The sequence below is a fragment of the Clarias gariepinus genome, chromosome 17 (genome assembly GCF_024256425.1).
Source record: "Clarias gariepinus isolate MV-2021 ecotype Netherlands chromosome 17, CGAR_prim_01v2, whole genome shotgun sequence".
NCBI classification, from domain to species: domain Eukaryota; kingdom Metazoa; phylum Chordata; class Actinopteri; order Siluriformes; family Clariidae; genus Clarias; species Clarias gariepinus.
This window is the reverse complement of record NC_071116.1, coordinates 15,145,120-15,165,580: the sequence shown is the minus strand read 5'-3', so window position 1 is coordinate 15,165,580 and position 20,461 is coordinate 15,145,120.

Sequence of the window (20,461 nt, the reverse complement as noted above, 5' to 3'; positions counted from 1 at the left end):
CAAGGTTTTGCCAACAAATACGTGACAAAATTATTGAAATGTTTAAAAACAATGTTTTTTAAAGAAAGATAGGAAGACATTTAAATATTTCACTTTTAACAGTGCATAACATTATTAAAAGCTTCAAGGAATCTGGAGGAATTTCAGTGCATAAAGGACAAGAGCGCAAGACTAAGCTAAACTACCGTCATATACGATCCCACAGGCGGCACTGCATGAATAATCATCATTCATCTATAAGCGATATCACCACATGGGCTCAAGACTATTATTACTTACTATTGGCAAACCTTTGTCAAGTACCACAATACGTAGTTACATTCACAAATGCCAGTTTAAACTATATTGTGACAAAAGGAAGCCCTATGTTAACAGTTAACAGCTGTCGAGTTCTCTGGGCTCGGAGGCATCTGGGATGGACCACCTCACACGGTGATAACATATGCTGTGTGCTCTGGACCAAAGAAGAAAAGGATCATCCAGACTGTTACCAGCAACAGCAAGTCCAAACGCCAGGGTCTATCATGGTATGGGGTTGTGTCAGTGCCCTTGGAAAAGGTAACTTGCACTTCTGTAATGCATATTTTGGAGCACAATATGCTGCCTTTAATATTTTGCGTACTATTGACCACCTTAGGACTTGTTTGCAAGAAGAATGGGACAAAATTACACCTAAAACACTTCATCACTTGGTGTCTTTAGTAGCTAAAGGTCTTTTAGATGTTGTGGAGAGAAATGGCAACATTACAAAGTGGTAAATGCTTTAATGTTCTAACTTTTTTTGAAATGTGTTGCAAGAACCAAAATTGGAATTGTTTATTGTGAAAATAAATAAATTAATAAAATTCATGGGAACACATTAAATAATGTGCTGTTGTATTGTCAGCAATAATATACAAGTCAAAGTAAATTTATAAATCACTACTTTTTTTTTTTTGGCATTTTCCATACTGTCCCAACTAGGGTTGTACTTTATTTGGGATTAAGTATTGCATTAGAAGAAAAGCTAGCTTTATAGTGATGGGAAGTTTGAATCATTTTAGTGTCTCAGTTCTTTGAATCTTTTTTTAAGTCATTTAGTTCATTTTGTTTTTTTGATAAAAAAATAAATAAAAATGTTACATTTTCGATAAACAGACCCTCTGCACGTCTACATTCACAAATTTTGGCTATAGTTCAAGTAATGAAAATATTACAATGCAGTTAAGGACATATTATGATAAAATCGTTCAAATTGTTCGTTATTTTGTCATGTGACTCTCATGCAGTGCATTACACAGAAAAGAGAATTAAACGATTCTTCTAATGAGTCTTCTAGTCCAAGTCGTTCATTCTTTTGAATCTTGCGCACTACATAGCATCTATGGGAGTCCCATGACAAAAGAACGAACGATTCAGACTAGAAGACTCAAAGGTAACTACTCATTTCTGGTTCCTATACATAACCTACAGAGGGTTGGCGAAGCTTAGCACATGTGTGCCCAGTAGAAAATGAACAAATCACTCTCTGAGACTACTTGTTCTTCTGAGTGATGGTAAAGACTTGTTTAAAAAGAACGAATAATTCATGTAAGACCCATCACTAGTAACTCACCTTGGGCATAAATAAAACTACACAGATGCAATTTGGACAACTTTGAAGCAATTATTAAGAAGACAAAGTTGTCTTGTTTAAAATGTCTCTTAAAAAGACATAGCTTTAGCGGTTAGCCCTTTGGTGCGTGAATGGTAAACCCAAATGCGGAAGGACACGCATAGGCAGGATAATCACGCGATTTATTTTAAGGACTCTCACAAATGGGGAGCAAGGGAAAGACACAATCTAACTCACGTCCTATGAACACACTTAATCTGAAAGCAAACCCAAGAAAGTGAGTACTCATGAATCGGTGAACGAATCCGAAGTGGCATGGGCGAACTCAATGACTGAGCGACGTGCTGCGCCATCTTGTCTCCTTTTATGCTTCCTGGTTCACAACAGCATTACTTCCGAGTCCTAGTGCTGGTCGCGGACTGAGTCTGCATGACAGTACCCCCCTGTTTAGGACCATAGGTGAAGTGATGAAGCTCTGCCCATGTGAGGTAGCGGGCCCAGGACACAAAACATAGCAGGTAGCGCTCCAGCTGTTGGTTGGTCCGTTCCGTCTGACCATTAGTCTGGGGGTAGTAACCAGAGGACAGACTAGTGGTGGAATTGATCAGACAGCAGAAGGCCTTCCAAAACCGGGCGATGAACATGAAGTCCTTGGGGAACCCAAACCGTTTCATGACTAGAAGAGTTCTTCTGTTCCCGGGGTGTCCCGCGATAAGCGAGAAGTGGCCCCACTGGAGAACCTCCGACCTCAGGGGCTGGGGCACGTAGAGTCGTCCAGGTGGCGCGCCTGTTGGCCTGGCCTCCGCAGGCTGAGCCTGGCGAACCCACTTTTCCAAGTCCCATTGGAGAGGTGCTATGATCCGTGAAGTTGGGATGACAGGCACGGGGTCCGCCCGGGGGGGCGTCTTCCTCTTGTTGACGGGATAGGGCGTCGGCCTTGGTGTTCTTGGACCCCGGGTGGTATGACAGATGGAAGTTGAACTGTTCGAAAAATAATGCCCACCATGCCTGTCGTGGATTGAGTTGTTTAAGACTTCTGATGGTGATGAGGTTCTGGTGATCTGTCCAGACCATGAACAGCTCGTGGTCCCCTACCCCGTATCGCTGCTGAGTGGGGTCAAATTTCTTGAGAACAGCGCCGGCGCCCACAGCCGACGCGTCCACCTCCACAACTAACGGCATCTGGGTGATGAAAAATAGGGGCGGTGGTGAAACGGTGGAAGTTCTTGAAATGCAGAAATGGCATCAGGAGTGAGTTGGAAGGGACAAGAGGAGGGCCTGGTCAGACTGGTCAGTGGTGCTGCAACTGTACTGTAGCCCTGGATAAAGCGACGATAAAAGTCCGCAAACCGTTGAAGCTGTTCGAGAGTCCTGGGTAGGGGCCAATGACGAACAGCTTATAGTTTCTGCGGGTCCATGGCCACACCCTGGGGCGAGATAACAAAACCCAGGAACGTGGTGGAGTGCTTGTGAAAAGCACATTTTTCCAACTTGCAGTACAGTTGGTGAGTGAGTAATCTCTTGAGAACAGCCTGGACGTGCTGGATATGTTCTTCGATGGTGCAGGAGTATATAAGAATATCGTCTAAGTAGACGAACACCCATCGGCCTACCATGTCTCTCAGGACATCAATGATTAATTGCTGAAAGGCCGAGGGTGCGGGTACAGAGTCCAAAGGGGATGACCAGGCTCTCGTAATGTCCAGTGGGAGTGATGAAGGCCGTCTTCCACTCATCGCCATGGGTATTCAAGGATGATAGGAGGTGATGAGATGGATGTGAGATGGAGTTGTGAGATGGCTCTGGTGGGTGATGGGGCAGGATGACAGGGGCCGACCGTCGACAGAAGTGATTTGAACTGGCTGGGATAACGCCTCGATTTTTACCCCCTTTTCTTTGGCATAAGTAGAGCCAGCTGCACCGGAATCGATGAACGCCGCACTTCTGACCCGTTTGTGGCCAAATTGGAGGGTAACCTGAACCATAAGACGAAAGATGGTGGTTTTGGTAGTGGTGGAGATTTGGAGGGGGCCCGGTGAGTTTCTCCTCCGGTTCAACGGGGTTGTTGGTATGGTGCCACAGTCACCGCAATGGGAGGCCGGCTAGCCGCGCTATCAACAGCCGCTCGGAGATTCGCATTCTCCTGCCTGAGCTCCGCAACCTCGTGGCGCATGGTCGCGACATCTTATACAGTCTGGCACAGAGTAGCGATCTCTCCAGTTAGCTTGTTGATAAGCATGGCATGCTGATCTACCATGTCGCATAGGCGGGCATACTCCGCTGGGTTCACCGCGGAAGGCTCAGTCATTCTGTCAAGAACTAACCTTAGGTGACCAGAAGACGGAATGGTAAACCCAAACGCGGAAGGACACAAATAGGCAGGATAATCACGTGATTTATTCTAAGGACTCTCACAAATGGGGAACAAGGGAAAGACAAAAACTAACTCGCGTCCTATGAACACACACTCAATCTAAAAGCAAACCCAAGAAAGTGAGTACTCACGAATCGGCGAACGAATCCGAAGTGGCATGAGCGAACTCAATGACTGAGCGATGTGCTGCGCCATCTTGTCTCCTTTTATGCTTCATGGTTCACGACCGCATTACTTCCGGATCCTAGTGCCGGTCGCGAACCGAGTGTGCATGACACAAGCTGGTGTCTGACAGTTAGTGTAATTAACAGTAATTAGAACACCTGTGATGCGGAGTGATAATTATAGTTAAATGTCCCAGTGCTGTTACCGGCTATTATCACCACTTGTGAAAATCAGATTACAGTTAGTGGAAACAAACATTTTGCTGGTGGTCAAAACTAGCTTCTTTCCTGAAGTGACAGCTACTAAACAGTCATTACTGTGACATCTTTGTCTGCAATGAAATGGCACCTTGGCTGTCTGTAGAGATGCAATAGCAATTATGCCATAAGGAAATTAATGTAATGCAATGAAGTGCTGTGAACATGCATGTAAGAGGCATGTAATTATGATCACTGCTTTATTTAGCACTTTTATATTTATTTGTTATGAAACCACAAGAAAAGCAGTTTTTCTTAGGCATACCTCCATCAATGTTTCATTGTTCACAAAACATTGTGAATGTTTTTTTTTTCACTGTTGTTTTGTTCTGCTTTTGTGTGTGTGTGTGGGGTGGGGGGGGGATGGGGGAGGTGGGGGGTCATAAGTATCAGTGTTGGTGAATGTTAGTAAGTAAATAATTACAATACAATATTACTGTCTTTAAAAAGTAATTAGTTACATTACAGTGCTACTTTCTGATAAAAGTAACTACTTAGAGTACTTTTCCATTGCAGAAAATTAAAACCTTTTATAATTAAGACCTTTATAATTATTCTACCATCATTACCCAGCGAAGTTTGGCCCATAATCTGTTAACTACTAATACTGCTATCTCACTTATGTGGTTTTGTGCGGTGAGTGAGTACGGTTCATCATGATTCACCGCAACTTTTGCCGCTGTGATTAGGTTTCCATCTTTCCGCGCGTCGGTCCTCGCATAGTCAAACTGCATAGGTGAGATAGTGGTATAAAAGCAGAAATAACAGAGGGGGGCGGGTTATTGGGGGCAGGGCTTGTAGGACGAATTTCACACACACACACACACACACACACACACACACACACACACAAATGGATTGGAATGACTGCTGTCTGGCTCACGGATTATATAAATTGAAAAATCAACTAAATAATTAAGTACTTAAATGGAGGACGTAACGCGTTAGATTACTCGTTACATTAAAAAAGTAATCCAAGTACTCCAACGTGTTATTTTGTTTTTGAGTGTGTCTGTGTCAAACCTCTCACTTCATTTTGACTTATTTATTTATTCAGCTGCAGTCTAGGCATTTAGTCACACTATAATACACTATCTTTTTCTGGGTGTGGTGAATGTGTGTGTGTGTGTGTGTGTGTGTGTGTGTGTGTGCGCGTGTGTGTGTGTGTGTGTGTGTACACATGGAGCATCCAGATATTGAAATGATGTCAGTAATGAATAAGTCACTGTCTGGGTGGACATTTGGGTGTGCACATTTGTGTCAACCTCCCACATCACTTTGACTTATTTGTGTATTCAATATCAACCCGTACATTCCACGCATTTAGTCAGACTGTCATACGGGGCCTCAAAGTTCTGGCTCAATTTCTACAACCAAGCCTTCTCGCAACAAAAAGCAACCGCCAATCAATTCAGCCCAGACAGTCTAGAAATAATTTCTATAAATTCATTAACTTCATAAATAGTCTTTTTCACCCTTCTTTGTCTCATTGTTTGTTGACTGTTTAGAATTACACTACAATATAGTATCAAATACATAAATATAATCATAAAGCAGATTTTATTATCTATAGTATCTTTTTAATTGTGTTGTTATTCCACAAATGAAGTATCTGGATTTCCTACAGTCACAGGGATGTTTGAAGAAAATGGCAAACTTTTCTAGTTTGACAAATAAGACTGCAGGCTTGCATGGGGGGAAAAGATGGGGGAAGACTGGGGAAGAACAATAAAGTACTCAGTCTTCTTCCTCAAAAGAAGAGACAGTATTGTGAATATTGGGTCTGACAGTGTTTCCGGGGATAAGAGAGGTATTGATGTCTGTGAAGGAAAGTTTCCAACTATATCTCCTCAATCTGTCTCTTTACCATGCTTCAGTTCTGCTTGAAACTCTCAGTTTTCAGCCAAAGGGCTCCACCTCAAGTTGCAACATCAGGAGAGGAAATGCACTCTTTTAGGCAGTTTCACACCTTGGTTGGTTGTAGCTTTTGCAGCTTTTGATTTCACTCTGCACCAAAATTTGTTTCCACATGTGCCTGTTTTTGTCCAAATTTCCCACAGTGTGTGTACGTGCTTGTGTGCTCTGTGATGTATTTGTACCTCCATAGTGCACTGAGTCACCTGGGATAGGTTATAGGCTTCCCATGACTGTGGGCAGGATAAGCAGTATAGAGAATGAGAGAGTGAGAGAGAGTGTGCCTTCTTTGCTTGGTCAGAAATTTGTCTGGGTGTGCTTAAAATAACATTTTTTGTTGTTTGTCATAAAAGGTGTTTTTTTTTTTTTTTTTTTTTTACCTCTGCTGGTCATCCAAGTGCATTTTATTAAAGAGACAATAGAAACTATTGTTAACTACCAGATAACAATTGCTAATGCTTCTACTGTATGTGCCTTTAAAGAGCTATTTGTTGTAATAATAAGGTATCCTTTAAAATCTTTTTTTTTTTTCATTTAAAGAAAAAAAGTTGTTGTTTTTTTTCTTACATGTGCTTAAACAATACAATGCATTTTTCATTGGCTGAAAGCCTGCCCTTAATTTTCAGTAAAACCACAAAATACCATATGAGACTGGACAGTTAGTGAGCATTATTTATTATTGTTCTGCATCTGTAAAAATGCATTGTATACCACAGACCTTAAAAACTAATATTAGAAATTAAACTGAACCATGGTAAAATGTCATGCCATGGATGAGAAACAAAATTCCCTTGTTCACATCTGTCAAAACAAACTGAATTATTGTCTGCACAAAGTAAAATGAACAAGAACACCAGTTTGTCTATAATTACATGGCAATAAACAAACTATGCTTTCTTTACTGATGAATAGACTTGCATGGAAAACGGCCAGCGCATAATTTAGTGTTTTTGTTCAAAACCGTACAAAGGACCCAACAAAATAAGCACTGCTATGTTTAGTTTTTAATTTATGAGCAAGCTTCACATAATATTACAGGTAAAAAAAAAAAACGTTTAAAAAATGCGTTTATTTTTGACAAAAGAGTGAATACATAAAATACTGATAAAAGCAGTGTTGAAGTTATTTAATATGTTTAGCCAGTTTATAAAAAAAACAACATTTCATTGGGTCTTAAATATGTATACATGTACCTTTTGCATTGTACTTAATTACTTGAATATGAATCTTGTATTGATTGTAAATGCAGCACACAAAACTTTGGAGCAACTTTTTCATTTGTTTTCCTTTACTGTCTATTTATGAAAATTACAGGCATCAATTTGGCTTCAGCCCTGCTGTCCTCACATCTGCTTAACACACCTGTTTTCACTTTTTAATGTAATGGTTTAATATCTTTTTTTTTGTTGGTAAAATCTTTTTTTTTTAGTTGCTGTACATTACAGAAGCACTAGACTGCACATTTTATTATGTTAACATTATTTTGTCATTATTTAACTTATTATGTAATTATTTTAAGATTCTTTGGTGATAATTAAAAGCAGAAAAGATGCACTGGGCCAATGCAGCCATGAACTGAAGATGAAAAAAGACAGAAAGAAGAAGACAAATTTATTTATTCAGTAAAATTGTGTCTATAGGCATTGCTAAGTGAAATGCTAAGGAACACATCTGTGTTTAGGCAAATACAGAGCCTGGTACCCTCCCTCTCTTTGAGACAGGTAGCGGCAGACACCTCCTTACCTCCTTCTACTTAACAAAAGCTTTCCAACGCACAGCACCACTCTACAGAGTGAGCTATGAACTCCCTTAAGATCAATACACTTAAGCAGCTAACAGATGAATCACTGCCAATCCAAGACAGCCTGGTGCACTCTGGCTCCTCTATCCGCACAGAAGCAGCCTGCTCGTCTCCCCTCAGGCCTTCATTAAAGATGGATGAAGTTCTTCTGTCAAATTGAGCACAACACTCAGAGGTTTCTGTAAACAGCACACCTGCTACGCAATGGCACAAAGCGAATCAGTGTTTTCAGTATGCATACTTTAAAAGATGAATCATATGAAACCGTCAAATCTTACGTCTGCTCAGAACCCATTCATTTATAAAATAGTCCAAAATAATCAGATGAAAAAGAGAGTAACCATGCTGATAAGTCATAATTAGCACAGTCTAGGGTAGGGCCTAGAAGAATGCCTAAATAAGGACTAAATGCCTAAATTTATTATTATCACAAAGCAACTTTAAAAGTCAAGATGTTAAATAAAATGGTATTGAAATTAAGTTGAAATAAAAAGATTAATGAAGTCAGAATTAAGCTACAGTAAAATTGGCATAATTTCTAGAGATAATGACAAAGTACATGAAATTAATTACTATTTAAACTCATCTGTTCATCATGGACTTCTCCTGAAATAACAGAATAGGAGCCTTATTTTGCAATACATAAATTACAACATAATCAAATTCTTTCCTCCATAGATCCAGAGGTTGTAAACAAGATTAAGGGCCTTGCTTAAGGGCCCAACAGTGGTGCTAGAGTGGTGCTGGAACTTAAATATTTGACATTTATTTGATAACACAAAACATTTAATGACAGAGGCAGCAGCATTTTCCTGTCCAATGTTAAAAAACTGAATATAAACTGAAAACCTGTGACACTATTGCAATATGAGATTACTTTAGTCAAGTTTCTTGTTCATGCAGTTGGTTTTAAGGATTAAAAAGTATATTTACTAATAAACAGGCAGGGTATGGAATGGTAAAGGGCACCTTCAAGAACCTTCAAGAATGTGACTTGATTTTGTTTACATCACTAAAGAGCAGACTAAAAAAGAATCTCATTTTGTGTCAGAGGATTACAAAGCTAGAAGATTCCAAGCTGCATTTATTCTGCTGAAGTTGCTGGCCGTTTTAAGTGTAATATGGGTCATTTTGTTAGGTTGTTAATTTAATAGTTATGGTAGAATAAAGCATGAGAGTACACAATTTTATATACAGTAATAAGTGAAGTTTTTAAATAATTTTAGTCATTTTTGACAAAAAAATGAACTTTTACTCATTTTAGCAAATTAATATTTTCTGACATTTAAGATTGTCTATAAAAAAATTACTTACTTAGCCACCAGATGTCTGAGCAAAAGCCATCATGTTGTGGTGAGCCGATTACGTTGCTTCCTTCTGTCAAGTGGTGAGTTAAGTAAAGATGTTTCCTGTGCAACACAGTGGATTGCACAATGGATTGAATCTCTTCGAAAGTTTTTTTTTGTGAGAACGTTAAGCAAAGAAAAGGATGTTAACATTCTGTTATTGCCATTGCAGTCACTTCAGCAGAAAAAATGACGGGTATGCCTCTTTAAACTTAGTGATTGCGTTCTGTGAAATAGGACCTTATGCAAGTTGGATGTTGTTTGAATGCTGTGGTTTAAATAAATTCTGTATAAGAAACAATGTGGAATATTGTAGTGTAAGCACTGTATTAAAATATTGTCACAAAACCTAAAAATATGCATGAGTGATTTGTTTTAAAGAGACATAGATGCAAATGCTGTGTGTGTCGGCTATCATCATTATAGGGTGTATAAAGACCTGGACAAACCCTCTGTGATGTCACCCATGGTTTTTCTATATGGAATTATAAAATGTGTGAGCTCTGGTTGTCGCCATCTTTACAGGAGCTGACTCTGCCTAATTGGTTGTTAATCCATAAATGGGCGGAGCGAACAGCACCTGGCTGTTGGTTGAAACATTCCTACTAACCTCAGTTACAGCAAGACAGCTACTGTAGCTTAGATTTACCTTAGCCAAAATTTACCTTAGCCACAAAACCAAGTGGCTAATGTTAATTTATATGCTAATGTTATTTTGCATTTTATTGAACACCATCATACCCTACATGTCATCCCACAGTGCCTACATTCTTTGTCTTAACTACAACAGTTCCAGTTAGCTGGTTAGCTAAAGTTATGTATACAGTAGCATACAGCTACTGGTTTAAAACCTGCATTGCAGCTGCCACGCCCCTTAGATATGTATAATTTTATGGCTTAATAAATTTTAATTTATGTGCACATATAAAAATCCTGGTAGAGGAGGAGGTTAATGATGCTGTACACTAACTTTTTTTGTATCGCTTATGATTTTTTTTTATGATTACTCAAATAATATCAAATTATCATTGTAATTAAAAAAGATTTATGTGTGTACCAAAACTCAACACTCTTTTCCTTTATCTAATTTGCTGCCACTACTTTTTGTTGGACACAACAAAGAATAAGTCTGCTGTATTTTTTTAATTAAAACTTAACCAACATTTTTTGATACTAAATGACCACAAACACACCTGCAGACTGATTAATTCATTATGCCAAAGTTGTAGGAGATGGAGTTATGGTTGTTGTTTTTTTAAAAGCAGACAAAATTCCCACTTATATAAACCAAACAATTTTGTCAAACTATTCACATACAAAACTGCCTTTGAATTTGTCCAAAATAAGCTGTGCTATGATATAGAAGCCCTTTCAAAAAGAGCTCGTAATCTTAGGATCTTTCGTCAAAAAAAGCAACATAGCCATTAACCTTACATGTATAGTGTATGTGGTAATCATTCTGTATACAGCATCTTCGTTATCCACAGAGACTTACAGCTTTTAAGCATTATGGTCTCCATTAAAAAAAAAAAGTCCTCATTCCAGTACAAAAAGACCCGAACTTAGTACCTTATACCATAAAAAGAGCTGGGTGTTTTCACCAGGATAAGTTTGGTGCTTGCTTTACTGTTTAGTTATGAGGTAAGTCTTAAGACTTTTTTTTGGAGGCAGACTGTGACTCAGCTTTTCAGACAGCCAGGGGCTGCACCTCAGGGCCTCAAGGGGTGGCAGCTAAGTCGAGCCATCATCATAAATGAAACACACAAAAATAGCTTACAGTGAAGTTAATTTCAGGATGTTCAATAAAACAAGGGAACAGAGTATATTATGTAGTGCACTTGTGGCATAATATGAGGCATTGTGCAAAACTGAGTTTTTTTTTTTTTTTTTTTTGTCTCTGAATTTTTCACATAAATATTTTTATTTATGCCGCTTTCTTACCAGGCCTTGGTTTTTACCTGAAAATATAACCCAAGTGGCAGTAAAAACACCCTGCATAATGTGTTGTAAAACTTTACTAACTAAATTAATTTCTCACATGATCATGTTTTGGGACAGTTTTAGTCAGCAAAATAGACAGAAGCTTTAATTTTGTGATCCGATACCATCTGCTAAAATGCCATTAATGCTCTTGTGCCATCTCATAACCATCGAAACAGCTCAAAAATATTTATATAAACCAAAAAGAGACAATAACGACAAGAAATTTTGTCAAAAGAAAAAAAATTATTGAAATAATCAGCAGTTATTTTCCCACTGATGTAGGCACTAACAACGATCAGTCAAGTAAGGAGACAATGATGAGGTTCTAGTTTAAATGCCATGAATATTTTTTACCTCTATTGAGAAGACAGAGACAGATGCTTTGCTAATAATTAAAGTTGTAACTCATTTCCCAGTGAAAACTCATAATTCTTTACAATTTGGCAGTAATATTGCTTTTTCATACATAGATTATAATTAAATGTAAAGGTGGGTGCAAAGTCTTTCAGTGGAATTTAGGAACTTAAAAATGCTCAACCCTTTGGGTAAGATACAGACAAAATTGAAACATCTTGCATCTGTATGTTTTAGAATGATATCCTATAAACAAAAATATTCAATATTTTTCAGACCATCACATATTCAAGCATTAGAACCCAAATCTCCATAAATATCAGGTCCTCATGCAGATGGTAGCTGAATTTCTAATTGTTTTCCAGATTGACATGTGATGCACAGATGTTAGAGCCCTATTATGCTGCAAATTAAACCTTCAAGTTATCTAAGCTTTAGCCACAGATTCAGGTAGCATGGCAGTGTCCTGATTAGAGAATATGTACTGAATATATGATAAATGATGAAATAAAATCCATACTAGATAATGCATGACCTTCATATATCTCAGCCTCCATAGCTAAAATATCTACTGTGTTATACTCTTATCAGGGAAATGAATCCAGCTAATTACTGACCTGTGAAGCTGAGATTTAAATCCATGACTTTCTGATCTATAGTCCATATGGTAACCACTGAGCTACGCAGAGTGTCATAATAGGCAAAAAAAATAGGCAAACACTCTATATTTCTTTAGACTGCCTTTTGATTTGATCATAGCTGTGGCATGGTTTTGATATACTTAAGCAATGTCACAAGACTCTTAATGTCTTGATGTGTTGCGTGAAGTCTTCTCCAGCACATCATAAAGATTCTCAATGGGGTTAAGATCTAAACTCCGTGGTGGCCAATCCATTTGTGAAAATTATATTCCATGCTCCATTAACCACTCTTTCACTATTTGAGGCTGATGAACCCTGGAATTGTCATATTGGAATATGCCCATGCCATCTGGAATTAAAATAAATAAATGATGTAAAAACCTGGTAGTTTAGCATATTTCGTTTGCAAATTTTTGGAAACATAACTCACACCTGATCATAACATCGCCTCCACAGGCTTGTACAGTGAGCACTAACTGTGATGGGTACATCACTTTATCTGCATCTCTTCCTACCCTGATGCACCCATCACTGGAACATGATAAATCTGGACACATTAGACCTCTGTCCAATGCTCCACACTCCATGATTTATGCTCTCTAGCAAAATGAAGCTTTTTTTTTCTTATTAGTGTCACTGATAAGTAGTTTTTTTAAGGCTAATGGCTGTTTAGTTCCAATCCCTTGAGTTCTCTTCACATTTTGCATGTGCAAAAGCTTTTACTTTTACAGTTATACATAGCTGTGAGTTTTTGTAGTTTGAGTAGTATACGTGATTTAAAGTATTTAAGTGATCTCCCGTCGTTCTCATTCAGGAGATTTTTCTGACCACATTTCTTCTTTAAAAATGAAGGTCTTGCAATTTTAAACCAACTTTGGTACTCCTTTAGTATTTGATTCTTCTGAAACCCCTCTGGTCTTTGCCAGTTTATGATATGTTAGGCTACTCGCTACATCAGTTAGGGATAAATAATTTTTTGCCAGCTGAATCATGTTAATCACTGCAGTTATCTTAACTATTTGCTTAGTTAATTCCAGATGATGACTTCTTTTTGGGTGGCCAGTGTATTAAGTTACCTTTTCCCTACAGAGAAAAAAAATGCAGAGTCGTTCACTCTCTAAACACCATTTCTATGTAGATGCCTTCTCAGGCAGCGATTGAGGGTGTGTGTAATAATGTGTTTATCGAGCCCCTGAGATAGAAATTTTGTGCAAATCATCTAGATGGTCATGTGCACATGAGTGTGAGCTGTGTGTGGATGTGTGTGTGTTAAATGGAGAAAAAGGAAGCATGATGTTATTATGATCATTACTGTGGCTGGCATAGCGACAATTTAGTTTCCACAGAGCAGCCCTGAAAATAATCACTTAAGAGAAGGCGTGTGAGCATAAGTTTGTATAGGTAAGTACCAGTGCGCATGCCATTAGTCAGTATGAATGTGTGCACGCCTCAGAGACATCAGAAGAATCAGGACAAAAAGCATCGTTTCCTGTGATCGAGTGCAAAATGAACCGTCTGATGGCTGCGACTCATCTCGCTCCTAATTCAGAGAGGAGAAATTGCTGCTATCCATTTTCCTATGTGTGTGTGTGTGTGTGTGTGTGCGTGTGTGTGTATGGAGAATGGTGAGTCACATCAGTACTATGCCTTTCAGTGCCAGTACTATGTTCAAAATAACTGTTTACAGAAATATTATAAAGCAACCATATGCACATTTGTGATGATTTCATCAACAGAACTAATGATTAATCTTCATTTAACTTGGAGTGTTGACAAAGCAGCATAAAAGAAAAAAAAAAACAGGAAAAAACAAATGAGCACAGAGAGGCAGTGTAAAAAAAATAAATGACCGGACATTTTGACATGATAAAAAAGATCATTTTCAGGAACTTTGTAATATTAGAAAATACTCCTTATACTTGATAAATGACTGTAATTATCTGACACTGAAAATGGATCTAGTAAGAAAAAATCAGCCCCTCGCTTTGTCTCTATCTACTCTCTGTCCTTGCTAAAGTGAAATTTGAGAGCCCCCTGAACGCAAAGTGCTGCTGTTACACCATCATCTAACTTCAATTTAGTCTTAATGGTCCTGCCGATTTATTACACATGCATATGTGTGTGCGTGTTCTGCAGAATTGAGTACATAAGGAAAAACAGAGGATCATCTAAATGTGATTTTACCAGAAATATTGTGCTGCAATTCTTCTTATCAGGGTAATGATGAAATGTGCAGCGTTAGGCTTATTCGCTTGGTTGACATGACAAAACCATCGTTCTGTTTTTATTACACAGTGATTGAAATTACACACCCACTGGTTACAATTTACTATGATGCAGAGACAGACCTATACGGTACACAACTAATGATATGCCACAAAAAATGTCTCCAACCCTTTCATCTTTTTTTCTTTTTCTGTATATCTACCCTTCTCTCCTTCCCTCACCTTGCTCTCTGCATGGCACTGCTCTTATTTGCTCATTCAGTATTTTATCCCCTGGCTTGTTAATGCGCCTATTAATCCACACCTCCTGCCAGAAGAGCATATTTCTGTACCAAAGGTCACTCTACTCCATAAATTTCACAAGCACACCAGCACATGTTTAACAATCATTCTAAGGATGCTTCCTCTAATGGAAATATTTCGTGAACCTCTTTTATACATGCAAACATTAGCCATATAAAACTACTGTATATAAGACTCCTTCAAAAAGACTGTTACTGAACGCACCATAATTCCACTGAAAACCCTGTCCTCCCTCTCCGGTCCTCCTTCACTGGTAATCAGCAGCATGCTCCTGAGTGGACACGGGAGGATAAACACAATCTTGGCAGCTCAGCTCTCGTGGCTAAAAGAAGTTCTCTCCATTAAAATGCCATCCCGAGATGCTTTCTGGCTGAAGAGTGGCCTCCAGCTAGCTTGCAGACCGCCAGAGTTAATGCATTTATCTACTGTGTCTTAATCATTTACGTGGAGAAGAAACTAGCAACATTGCAGAAGGTGTCTCAAAGAGTTTCAACAAAGGTGTAGAGAGAAATTAAATTTTAAAAAATGCATAAAAATACACAGATTAGCCATAACATTAAAACCCAAAACATTAAGGCTATTAGTGTGGAGGGTTCCCTAGTGCCACAGGGGCAGCTCTGGCCCTCTGGGCGAAACGCCACAAGACCTCTGCAATGTACTTTTGTGTCTGGCACTGGGATATTAGCTTGTAGATCCTTTTGGTGCTGTGGGGTGCGGTGTGATCCTTCCATGGTCAGACTTGTTTGTCCAACTCATTACATGGATATTCAGTCAGATTGAGATCTGAGGCGTGTAGAGGCCGGATCTTTGCCTACAAAACACCATACACAGAAAGCTGTCAGGCACTAGGTTTTCTGATTGGTTTTGTTGACAGCAGTTTACTGTTGTATAATTGACTAGCAGTTGAACATGTTGTTGTGAGAGAACCAGAGGAACAGGTCTCAAACTCCATTTCTCATCACAAATATGGCCGCCAGAAACTACAACACCCCACATGCATGCACATGGTCTTGTTCACCAGAGTTCTGGTTGAACTCACCTGTTCCTCATTTTCCACAATTACAAAAGCCACTCGAAAACATTGCAGCAGTGCAAAGTATTATTTAGTACCTTCCCGTCTAAATTTACCAAGCCTTTGATTTGCGTTTTGGATATTTGACTTTTGACCACGTTTTTGTAGAAGGAGTTTTGCCATGACCGTAGCATTGTTATTTGTACCTCGCCTGACCTTGCCTGTTTTTTGACCTTTTGGATTTGCTTGTTGGAGTTTATCAATAAACCTCTGCTGTTAGACGCAAACTTATAACAGTTGTTGACGGTTACAAAGTTTGTAGAAATGGTTAAAAGGGTTAAGCTAAGAATAAGCTTAGCTTTAATGTAAATCAGTGATATTTTTATTTCAGGTTGAAGCTCACGTAAATGTCTGAGTATCTTTTTCTATAGCAGAACTCTTTGCCTAACTTTTTAATACAAAGAAATGAAACTTTGTATTGTGTATTGAGTATCTCAACCTTGAGTACTACCTTCACCATCAGCCAAATACACTCCCTGTTTAAAATAGACCATTACATTCACCACATGACTGTACATACCATCACTTAAGCATTTTGATTTGAATGGCTTACAATGCATAACACTTAGAGTTCAGGTATTACAGTACACTGGGCATTTACAGTAAACTGTCACCATTGGAGTAATGTGTATAGCCATGCCCACTTCAAGGGCAAAAACGCTGTGTTCATCCAAAAAAAAACAACATTGCCTGCTGTGAAATAATATGGCACAAAACTGCTCATAACTTCCCGTCTACTCAACATTTTGGTTTCATTTATGGATTTAACTGTAGGCAAATACCGAAGAACTGGCAACAGCTCATTAAATTCTGTTTTGCATGATGCGGAAAACACAATTGGCTGGACAGACATTCAGATATACAGACATACAGATAAAAATTGACAGGTTTTGGTCCTCCAGTGTATGATTTCATTGAAAGAGCGAGTTCCAATGTACAGACAAACATTTTTAAAATTTATATAGGTAATCAATGTTATTTAATTCACTTGGAGGTTCTGTTACTGTTATGGCTGATGTATGTATGTATGTATGTATGTATGTACAGCTCAAAATTATTCACACCCCTTGTACAGAGATTTTTTTTATTATTATTATTTATAAAAACTACTTGGGCAAAACTTTCGTTGTATTTAATATATATTAGTTTAATCATACCCTATTCCCAATCTTAGAAAAAAAAAACTTTTTTTGTGAAAGTGTACAACGTTTCACACTCCGGTGACTACTGTATAATCAATTTAATCAATTTAGGTGTAATAAATTAAGGCCTAATAATGTTAAATGGTAACACCTGCTCTGAAAAGTATAATTAGGGGGCAAAGCTTTTATTTTTCTCAGTCACTGCCAAGAATAAATAACTCCGTCATGATCTTCATGAACTCCGTTATGATCTTTATATGCGTGTTATCAATGCCCAAAAGAAAAGGCTACAAGGCAATTTTAAAAGAATTGGATGTCCCTGTATCAACCGTACAGAGTACCATCATGAATTTCAATGCTCAACATTGTTAAAACCTGGATGGCCGTGGGAGAAAGTGCTAAGTATCCTCTAGAGTCCCTAGAAAGATCAACCCCCGTTTCACCACCAAAGCTCTAATAGACACCCTCAACCAAGCAGGGGAGATAAGATCCACCATTCAACGAATTCTGCATCAAGGTAGTCTCTATGAACAATGCCCCACAAAGACACCACATCTTACCTAGAGACACTGAGATGCACGTCTGGCCCTGCGTATGTATGTATGGTGTCGGTCACATCATGTCATGGGGATGCCTCTCTGCCAGTGGTACAGAAAACCTTGTTAAGATAGATGATATCATGGAAAAGGAAGACTATGTCAAGATTCTGGTGGTGTCGGCACACAAGCTCAACCTGCCAGAGGATAATAACCCGAATCATTTGCCATGGCCAAGCAATGGTTCAGGGACAACAACATAAATGTTCAGGAGTGGCCAAGTCAGAGCCCTGACCTAAACCCAATTGAGAATTTGTGAAGACAGTTTATCCGGGTCAGGGGTAGGAAGCCTTCAGCTCTTCTACAATTGTTTTTGCAAAGAAAAAAATGGGAAAACATTCCACAGCGGACCTGTAGAAATCTTGTGGAGACCTACAAGAAGCGTTTGCAGTCCGTCATTAGAAACAAAGGCTTGTTTGCTGATTATTGAAACATAACAAAATATAAAGGGTATGAATAATTGTGAACATGGTGATTTTTTTAAATATTTGTTAATAAAAACCCATAAATTGACAATTCGTCTAATTATTCCTTCAGTTGTTTGTCAACTCAAAACCACTATAAATTCCAAGGGTATAAATAATTTTGAGCACAACTTAATGTATGTATGTACACTGGAAAGAAACATCTAAAAAAATAAAATAAAAAAAACACCTACACACTTGTAAATTTCCTCTTTATCTTTTGTTGGTTTTATTCAAATCATATGGTTGTGAATGAGTCTCAAAACAAAAAATGACAATTAATTTTTTTGGACATATTTTGCAACTTTTGCAGCAATAAGTGACTGACAGATCTGTGCCACTTGATAACTGTGCTACTGATTAGGTTTTAAAAATATTTAGGTTATTCCCGGGGGAATTAAGATGTCTACATCTCTTTTTAGGCAGATGTTTGTTGAGCCTTCCACTGCATCTTCTGTCCTGAGTGGATTCGGTTGCAACATGTCTCTGAAGAATGTAGTTTACACCTTTTTGAGAAATAATCATTTCTTACCTATATTTTACAGAATAAATGGTCAATTTAGACCATACTCACTCGAATTTTTGAAAAATCTGATTGTTGCAAAGTCTTTAAGTTTGACATGATGTGCATACACACACTACCAAAATTTTTACACCTTTTAATTCAGTGGTCTCTCCTGATCTTTATTTCTTACTACATCATAAAACAATGCTGACAGCATCAAAAATATGCAATAATGTCCTTTGAACAGTCGATATTGAGATGTATCTGCTACTCATGATCTGTAAAACCTTCATATACAGTAGGCCTCTGCAACAGAGGTCAGTTTCGGTCTTGCTTTCCTGGGATGGTCTTCATGAGTGTTGCAAGTTTCATCATGGTGTTTGATGGGTTTTGCAAATGCATTTGGCAAACCTGTTTTTGAAAGAACTATTAAAGAACAGCTGACCTTCATGACTTAAATTAACAGTTGATTGTTGCTGTTCTATGGTGGCACAGTGGGGTATTAGTTAACACTGTGCTTAGCACCTTCACCGTTGAGGGTTTTGACCCACCTTGGGTCTTTGTGCGTGGAATTTGCATGTTATTTCTGTTCTTGGTGCCTGCCCAAGGTGTAGCCGACCTCATGCCCAGTCTCCTGGTATCAGCTCCAAAATACCCCCCCCCCCCCAACCCCATTGCAGCATGATTTCCTGCCTGTTGGGATCTTTTAGGGTGATTTACTTTGTCAGACACTTTTAAGTGATTTTTTTTTTTTTTTTTAACAGGTGTGTCATTAATCAGTCCTGGTTGTGGCAAGTGAAATGTAACCCAGCTTTTCAAAAAAAATGTTTATTAATGATTGAGCAAGGGGGCAATTGTTTTTTCACATAAGGCTAGGCAGGTTTGGGCAGCTTTAATACATAAAATTAAAATCAGTAAATAGTTCTTCATTTGGATATGTATCATAATGTTTAAACATGAAGATACAATAACTGAAGATCTTGACCTGTATCTGGATGATTTTTGGGCATTTCACTAAAATTTTTTGCTCAGTCATATCCTGTCTCAATTCTAAATTGCCTGGCCAAAATAATATTTAATATAATAGTTGTTATTTAAAAAACACACAAAAATTTTATATAGGCTATATAGATAAATATATTACATTTAACACTTTAAAATGTGATGGCTAGTAAAAAAAAAAAAAAAAAACTTAGGGGAGCATAAAAATCATGGCAATGGCAAAAGGTCTTGTGGTCTAATAAGCCCAGATTGACCCTATTGCGAAATGATGGGTGTCAGGGAAAGAAGGAAAGCACATGAAGCGATGCACCAATAATGCCTACTGTACAAGCCCCTGAATCCATATATTATGATTTGGATTTGATTTAATTGGTCAGGTCTAAGCTCAACAATGAACTGATGTTTATAGTTGACAACAATGGGCTTTGATAATTTACTGTATTTTTTGGGTTTAATACACTCCACAATGATCAGAAAAAATATTTAATTATCAGTATACTACAAAGCTGGGAAATGATGCTGCCTGCCTTGCAGGAAAGTAAAAACCTCCTGCTATCTTTATTGTTGCCTCCTGCAGGATAAGTCTTAAAGGGATTTAGTTTGACATTTCTGGCAGGCTCTTAAAAAAACCCTCTTATTCATATTCAGATTTCTATTCGTTTAGAATGCATGATCTATGTCATTTTCTTTCCCTTGCTTAACCCTTTATGGGGCACTCACTGA